Source organism: Microcebus murinus, chromosome 2 (genome assembly GCF_040939455.1).
Source record: "Microcebus murinus isolate Inina chromosome 2, M.murinus_Inina_mat1.0, whole genome shotgun sequence".
Taxonomy (NCBI): Eukaryota; Metazoa; Chordata; class Mammalia; order Primates; family Cheirogaleidae; genus Microcebus; species Microcebus murinus.
The window spans coordinates 40,109,063-40,118,427 of record NC_134105.1 but is presented as its reverse complement, the minus strand read 5'-3'; positions in this window follow the sequence as shown (position 1 = coordinate 40,118,427).

The following is a 9,365-nucleotide window of genomic DNA, read 5'->3' as shown; positions in this document are numbered from 1 at the left end:
CCATATGATTCAGCAAATCTCCCTCCTTGGCATTTACCCAAAGGCACTGAAAACATGTCCATACAAAAACAAGCACATGGATGTTTGTAACAGCTTTATTAATAATTGCCAAAACTTTAAAGCAACTGTGGACTTTGGGTGATAATGATGTGCCAGTGTAGGTTCATCAATTGTAACAAATGAATCACTTTGGTGGAAGATGTTAATTATGAGGGAAGCTATGCATGTGTGAGGGAGGAGAGTATATGGGAAATCTCTGTACCCTCTCGATTTTGCTGAGAACCTAAAATTGCTCTAAAACATAAAATTTATTAAAAAATAATACAAAGCCACAATGATTTCCCTCATACCCATTAAGATGACTACTATTAAAAAATAAGTGTCGGCCAGGCGCGGTGGCTCACACCTGTAATCCTAGCACTCTGGGAGGCCAAGGTGGGTGGATTGCTTGAGGTCAGGAGTTCAAAACCAGCCTGAGCGAGACCTCATCTCTATTATAAATAGAAAGAAATTAATTGGCCAACTAATATATATAGAAAAAATTAGCTGGGCATTGTGGCGCATGCCTGTAGTCTCAGCTACTCAGGAAGCTGAGGCAGAAGGATTGCTTGAGTCCAGGAGTTTGAGGTTGCTGTGAGCTAGGCTGACGCCATGGCACTCACTCTAGCCTGGGCAACAAAGCGAGACTCTGTCTCAAAAAAAAAAAAAAAAAAAAAGTGTCAAGGATATAGAGAAATTTGAACCCTTGTGTACTGTTGGTAGAAATATAAAAATGACACAGCTGCTATGGAAAGCAGTATAGCAATTCCTCAAAAAAACTAAAAACAGAATTGCCATATGATCCAGCAATTCCATTTCTAGATACATATTCAAAAGAATTGAAAGTAGGGTCACCAAGAGGTATTTGTATATCATTATTCATAGCAGCATTATTCACAACAGCCAAAAGGGGAAAGCAACCCAGATGTCTATCGATAGATGAATGGATAAACAAAATGTGATATGTGCATAAAATATTATTATGGAATATTATTCAGCTTTAAAAAGATAGGAAATTCTGACACTACAGCATGGTTGAACCTTGATGATATGCTAAGTGAAATAAGCCAGCCACAAAAGGATAAATGCTGTATATGAGGTATCTAAACACACATGTTTTATATGAACTCAGAAATGATGGTGGTTGCCAGGGGCTCAGGTAAGGGAGAAATGAGTATAGAGTTTCAAATTTGTAAGATGAAAAAGTTCTGAAGATAGTTGCATAACAATGAATATACCTCACACTAATGAACTATACATTTTAAAATGGTTAAGATGGTACATTTTATGTGTATTCTACCACAATGTTTTTTAAAACTAAACATTTACTATTTTTAAAAATACAGGCTGGTGTGGTGGCTCACACCTGTAATCCTAGCACTCTGGGGGGCCACGGCAGGAGGATCGCTTGCAGCCAGAAGTTCAAGACCAGCCTGAGCACAAGTGAGACCCTGTCTCTACAAAAAGTAGAAAAATTATCCGGATGTGGTGGTACAAATCTGTTGTCCCAGCTACTTGGGAGACTGAGGCGGAGGATTGCTGGAGCCCAGGAGTTTGAGGTTGCTGTGAGCTATGATGATGCCACTGTACTCTAGCCCAGGTGACAGAGCAAGAAATACAAGGTCTGAAGTTTTAGGTTATAAAATTAATATGTTTTCATAAAATACAGTTTGGAACATTACCCCTCACTATCCTTTACCACCTACTGGCATCTTTTGGCATAATAATGTTTGTGTTGCTTAATCATTTTTTTAAGAATCGCACCTTTTCAATTAAATAATGGGTTTGTGGTTTTGAAAAACTAGATTTACTTGTTTTTTAGGTGGGAGATGTGTTGGATTATTTTTTTATGGACCAGTTCCTGCCTGGGACCTCTGGTACCTGCCTTCCTGAGTCACATATTTGGATGGGGCTGGAAACAATGGAGTGAGCATTAACAGTGTCAAATGTTATAGTTCATGAAAATTATTAAAATGCAAAGAATAATAATGTACTATTCAGAAGGATCCAAAGCCATTTGTACCCAGGCTGCTGTGGGAGGCAATAGGTTGATAAGAGCCATTATGGATGAGTTTCTGACTTTTGTGCAGCCTTTGAGGCAACATTTGAAAATGGGTTTTTAGAGTCTGGTCACAGCAAGCAGTATCATTATTGTGTCTTCTAGCCTGCAGGCATTTGAATTATCATTAGCAGCTATTTTCTACATTTTCCTCCATGCCAGGCTTAGGCTGAACACAGGAAATTCAGAGATGGCCTGATGGTCTAATGGCGAAGAAGGTCCCTAATTGACTAGCGGCTTGTGTTCTCACTAAAATCTGACAGTACAGCACTCAGTGCTGTGAGAAAGGGAAGCAAGAGTCCCAGAGAGGGAGGGAAAGGCCTGAGGGTCTAAGGATTTGGCTTTTATCTTGTGGTTGATGCAGAGTCTCTAAAGGATTTTTAGCAGGGAAATGAAATGATCACTTTTGGAAATTAGAAAGATCACCCCAGTGCAGACAAAGAACTGGAGGGGGAAGAACTGGAGGCAGGGAGACCAGTTAGGAGAGGGCTGCAGAGGTCAAGGTGAGACACGGTGAGACCCGAGCTAAGGCCTAGCAGGCAAGGAGAAGGGAGGCAGTGAGAGACTTAGGCAGCTGAATAAGCAAAATTGAGCCATGTGGGGGTTGGGGGAAGGTGCAGGCAAGCATACAGTGAAAAGAAACCAAAGCAGGTTTTTAGCTTGGGCAGCTAGGTGGACAGTGGGAGCTATTCATATTGATTTGGAACCTGTGGGATAGGGATGGGGAAAAGAAACTTTATGAGCTGTTTGGTGATTTTTTTTTAATTTAGAAATGAATTGCATTTTTATTTGTTTTATGAAATTGCTTAAAAATGTTTGTGAAGGGCAGGATGGCAGAGGGGAAATACCTAGGCTTGGATCCTACAGATACAGACAATTCTAAATTAGTTAAAGGCAGACTAAGCATGTGTGTTTAGGTCACCTAACAAAGAATGAGAAAATTATAAATTCTGTTCCTTAAAAGCATCAAGTAATTGCTTTGAGGAGAAAATTGAAACGTTTTTGGCTTCCTAACATTTATTTTACAGTTTAGATCTCTTTTTTTGTGAATTCTACATTAGGGTTGCAGGGAGTTGAGGCAGGGGTGGGGGGCCGTTACCAGACTATTTCCAGTTCTTAGGTCTAAAGGTCTTAACCTGGGTTCTGATCTGGATTTTGCTTTTTATTGGCTGTGTGACCTTGGCCAAGTTACTCTACTTTCTGTGTTTGGGTTTTGTCACCTCTCAGATGGGGATAACAAAGCCTTCTAATAGGGTTGTAAGGATGATTAAATAATAGCACTTATCATAGAATGATAAATGCTTCTTTGAAAAGATTTTTATAGAACTAGATTTTACAATTAGATAATTGCTTTCTCTCCAAGTGGCATTGTTAGCTTGTGAGGGAGTCTAGCTTTTAAATCAGGCTGCTTTTGCTGCCATTCTTTTAATATCCTGGGAGCTGATGGTGAGGCTCTCTAGGGGTATTGATGGTACAAAACAGCTGCAGGAGGCAGGCCTGGGGCAGGGGAGGTGAGGGCTGCCCCTACCATCTCCCTTCTGCGCTGCCTAAGTGCCTGAGAGTCACTGAGAAGACTTGCACCTGCTGGGGGCCCAGATTGGAAACTATTCCCAGCTGGTGCCCCTCCCGGGCTCGAGGAATGGTGATTGCATTACAGTTTATAAATCAGTCCTCCCCACTGTCGAAAGGGGAAAGGCCAACATTCTTTGCCCAACATATAAATCTCCCCAGCCCCATGATATGATCCTGCCTTCATATTTAGCCCCATCTTGTTCCTAACTTGGACTTCCGCATCCAGGAACTGCTTATAGTCTCTGCACCACCAGCCCCCTCCCCAAAAAATCCTTACCCACCCCACACACAAATGGCAACTGTGTGTGATGATGGATATGTTAATTACTTTGTGGTAATCAGCACACAGTGTATACGTATATCAAATCATCATGTTGTATACCTGGAATATACACACTTTTTATTTGTCGATTACATATTTATAAAGAAAAAGTCACAACGAAAACACTCAGGCTGTTTCTTACTGCCAAGCTTTTTGATGCTGATTTTTCTCTCTGGTGTACCCTTCCACCTTTCACCTTCATCTTTTAAGATTCTGGAAGTCTTCCCTCATCCCCCAGGTTGCCATGGAGGCTCTCTCTGCCCACTCATATACGGAGTTTCCGCCCATCACAACACTGATCACACTGTTATCTGTGTATTTATGGTCTTCACTGCTCACTGCTCACTGTGAGTTCCTGGGAAACGGGGACTTGGTCAGCTCCATCTCTATCCTTAGTGGCTGGAGTGAGGCTGGGCACACACTAGCCATCAGCGGCTGCTCTCTGAGATGAACAGCACAGAGTGGCACCTTAGCAGCCTCATGACCACCTCAAGACAAATCAGGCACAAGCTCCTTTTCATATCCAGGGACCTGTGTAGTATCTACAGGACTCTGCTGTTCATGAAACTCCTTAATAAGAAAAGCCCCTGTCTAAGCCGGAGTTGGCATAGCTTAAGTACATGACAGATCAGTATTCTTCTTTTCGTTTTGTTCGTTTTTTGTTTTCGTTTATTTTTAAAAAGAAGGCTTGAAATAATGAAGGAAAAGGTCCCAACCCTGGCATCCTAAAAAACATGCTCAATAACTTAATGCCAAAAAAACCAATGTTGACATCCTCATGGCTAAAGAATCTGAAGTCCAAGTATACCACATTCTTGGAATACTAAGAATATTTTTCTTGAAATACTAAGAATTAATAGTCTTTGTTCATCATTATAATTGCTTGTTTTCATGTGTGCCTCCCTGATTAGTCTATGAGGCTCCAAAGACAGGGACCAAGAACTCTACCCCCTTTGAAATTCTTCAAAGATTTCTCATTCCCTATAGCAGTAGGTACCCCTTATTCCCCTACTCCTCTTCTGGGGCACCTGCCCAAAACAGAGATTCTGGGGCCCACCTAGACCTACTAAGTGAAAATCTGGATTTTAAATAAGCAGAGCCCAGGAGATTCTTATGCATACTAAAGTAGGTGACCCACTCGAGTGATATAAAGTCCTAGCTCCTTAGCTTGGCATCATGACCCCTTTGCAGTCTGGGCTCCACAGCTTCAATTCTTTACACAGCATTTCCACCAAAATATCTTGCTTTCTTGCCTCCCTTGGCACAAGTCTGGCCTCCTATTAGTTCTCTCCTATTAGTTCTCTAAAACTTACCCAGATGTCACCTCCTCTAGGAAGCCTTCCTGGACCCTTAAGGTCTGTGGTGCTCTGACAGGTGCTCTGCCCTGCGCTTCTCACTGTCAGTCCTTTTCACATGGGTTGGGAGAGAGTGTAAGTGCCTCAAGATTATAGATTATGTCTGACTCATTTCTATTCCTAGTGCCTAGCTCAGGACCTGGTACAGACAAGATAGGTAGTAAATCTTTATTGAAAGAAAGGGAAGGGAAGGAAAATGCAGAGGGACAATTCCTGGTCTTCCAGTAGATCTATTGAGCATTGAAAAGGTAGTGTTTTGGAGAAGGATCTGGATTTAAATCATTTCTCTGACACATACAAATATGTTATGTTACCTCTCTGAGCTTCATTTTCCTCATTTCTGAAGCAGAGATAATACTTTTCAGGACTAGTGTGAGTGTTAAAAGGTTAAATGAAATAAAGGAAGTGAGGTGCTTTGCTCAATGCCTGGTACATTCTAATTATGTAATAAATCACTGAAAGACTATCTTCTGGAAGCAGAACTAGATTCATTCTTTACAGCTCCAGAGAGTATAACTAGGCCCAATGGATGGAAGCTGCTAAGGGACAGATCTCAGTTCATAGAGGTCTGAGTAGAAGAAAGAACTTTCTACTTGGCAAAATGGGAAGCTTTGGGAGGAGAACTTCCTGTCACAGGAATATGCAAGCCAAGTCAGGGTTGATGCATGAAGTTTTGTGGGGTGAGTGTGGAAAATCTGAAAGGTGGGAGCCAGTTAAAGCATTTCCATTCAGTGCCCTCCATAATTCATTATTCATTCAACCAACACTGAGTGCCTCTGCTAGGCTGGGTCCTAGGTTGGACACTAAGACACAGAGGAGCTGGAGCTGACAGAGTCCCTGTCATTCAGAAGCCCGAAGTGTAATTAGTGATCATTTATTGAGCAACTATGTGCCAGATGATCTAATTCTCTCTACAACCCTAAAGAAGCTTTCATTCCCATTGTATTTCAAAGAAACTGAGTCTCAGCCACACTAACTGGCTTGCAGAAAGACCCACAGACCAGATGAGTATTGCAGCTGAGATTAGAATTCAGTCCTGCCTGTCTGCTAAACTCTCTTTTCATTACCCAAGGCTGCCTCATACCCAGATGTTAGTAACTCTTTTCAGTCTTGAGGAGATCCCCAAACAGCACCCAGGGCCCTCTGGGTACAAGTACAAGCTGGCGAACGTGAGCTCAAAGATTAAGGTCAGCCGCAGGAGGATGTGGTCTCCCTGTAGCACACCCTGTGCCCCAGAGTTCTCTCCAGCCTGGGCCATGTGGAGGGCCCAGGAGGACATGCTGAGGTCAGACCTCACTGCTCACATGACCAGCAAGCTGCCTGGGCCAGGGCTCCCTAAGGGAACTTGAAACCCGGCTGGGTTCCATCAGCTCCAGGAATAGCAGCTGACCCTACTCTCCCCCAGCTGATGGCCTCTGATCAGGTTCCGGGAGGCCCCAGTGTACTCCAGACATCAGTGGCAGCAAGCTTTGACCTTGAAGCTGCTCTGAGGTGGTGTAATAACAGCAACACTCATTAACTGTCAGTTGTGTGCACAGCACTTCTTGGAGGAGGGCACATCCTTTGAGGAAGGTCTGGGAAGTATGAAACCCATTTTACAGATGAGGAAATTGGGGCTCAGAGATATCAAGAACTTACCCAAGGTGACAGTGACAGCTAGGTTTGAGGCTGGGCTGCTTCTGCAAGTGAGCCTGCTTCCGTGAGGTGAGAACACTCTCAAGACCTCAGAGGAGTCCTGGGCAGAGGAGACAAACTCCATCAGTGATGTTACCCAGTAGAATGAAGCCTAAGCTCTTAGAAACACAAGACTTGAGAGCCAGTAGAGACCCTGGAGAAAATTCTCAACATTTGAGCCTATCTACTCATTTGTGGAATGGGAATCACACACACACACCAGGTGGATAAGCATGAGCAGAGACTTGGAACTGACTATAAGACCTTGGATAAGTCACATAACTGCCTGTCTGAGCCTGTTTCCTCATTTGTTTGATCCACAAATAGCTTCTGAGCACCTAGCATGTGACAGGCATTGTTCTAGCAGCTAGGGATATATCAGTGAAAAAAGCAGACAAAAATCACTACCCTTGTCAAGTTTATATTCTAGAATTCTAAAAAATACCTGACTGGGTTGTCATGAGGATAAAATGGAAGAATGTACAAGTACCTAATAGTATCTGGGAAATGATAAATGCTCAGTTTAGATTTTTTTTTTCTTCTTTGAAAAAGTAATCCTGTATTTTTTTTTTTTGAGACAGAGTCTCACTGTGTTGCCCAGGCTACAGTGAGTGCCGTGGCGTCAGCCTAGCTCACAGCAACCTCAAACTCCTGGGCCCAAGCGATCCTGCTGCCTCAGCCTCCCAAGTAGCTGGGACTACAGGCATGCGCCACCATGCCCGGCTAATTTTTTTTCTATATGTATTAGTTGGCCAATTAATTTGTTTCTATTTATAGTAGAGAGGGGGTCTCGCTCTTGCTCAGGCTGGTTTCGAACTCCTGACCTCGAGCAATCCGCCCGCCTCAGCCTCCCAGAGTGCTAGATTACAGGCGTGAGCCACCACGCCCGGCCATCAGTTTAGATATTATTATTACGATGTGAACATGCCTGGTCAATACTCAGTGAAAGAACATTTAATTTGATATTGAATTTAACCATGTGAGGCAACAGACAAAGAAACTGAGTCCAGAGAAGGCATGAAACTCACCTCTAGTTGCCCAGGAAGGCAAAGGAAGGTTCCCAACTCTCAGTCTGGTGAGCCCAAAGGGCCATCTCTGACAACGGTAGCCAGAGAGGGAGGAGGGCAGACTGAATCTTATGGCCAGAAAGGTTTAAGTTATCAATTACAGCTAATTGATGGGTTTCCGAGCCCAAGTGGGTTATAAGTCTCTTGGTGCCAAATGCTTCCTGTGGTTATCAAGTGTACCAGGAGTTTCCCAGGCTCAGCTTACACATGGGCACTTGGTGGGATTGGATGATAGTGGGGTGGGGTGATAAAGAACTGAAGGTACAGCATGCTTAGACTAGATTCATGGATGTATGACCTATGTATTTGCACAGGCCCCTTTGCCTGATTTGTTGCTCTGCTGTCACCATTTAAAATTTATTTATTTATTTATTTGAAACAGCATCTTGCTCTGCTGCCTGGGCTAAAGTGCAGTGGTGTCATCATAGCTCACTGCAGCCTCAAACTGCTAGGCTTGAGTGATCCTCCTGCCTCAGCCTCCTAAGTAGCTGGGACTACAGGCTCACGCCACCATGCCTGGCTAATTTTTTTGTATAGATGGAGTCTCGCTTTTGCTTTAGATCGTCTCCAACTCCTGGCCTCAAGCTATCCTCTCGGCCTCCCAAAGTGCTAGGGTTATAGGTGTGAGCCACCACACCTAGCTTTTGAAATTCTTAATCATTATTGAACAAGGGGCCCTGCATTTTCATTTTGTACTAGACCCCTAAAATTATGTAGATGATTTATGTAGGTGCTGTTCTCTAGGGTGAGAAGCAGCAGCTCTTGACCTGCAGTGGTCCCGGGACTTATCAGAGGCTTGTTGATTCTAGACCAATGGCTGAATCACCAACAGAGGGGAAGGAAGCCAGACTAAGCCCCACCAGTCAGGTCTGGCCTGTAACTGCAAATCTCTGAGTCTGGAACAAGGCAAGGGAGGAGATAGGCTCTAGGGAGATTCTTGGGATAGAATTGAAACCCACAGAGAAGGGGCATGATCTCCTGGGGATTTCAGCTCCATGTCAGGAAGACTTTTTTAACAGTCAAAATGTAATTGTGCTATGTACACCTCAATGAAACTGTTAAAATGTAACCATAATACTGACAGCTGACATTGATTGACTGCTTACTATGTCCAAGGAGCTGTGCTACGTATTTCATTGAGAATATGGAGGATAGTAGAGTGGTCAAGAACTCTGGGCCAGGCGTGGTGGCTCATGCCAATAATCCTAACACTCTAGGAGGCCAAGGCAGGAGGATCACTTGAGGCCAGTTCAAGGCCAACCTGGACAATATAGTGA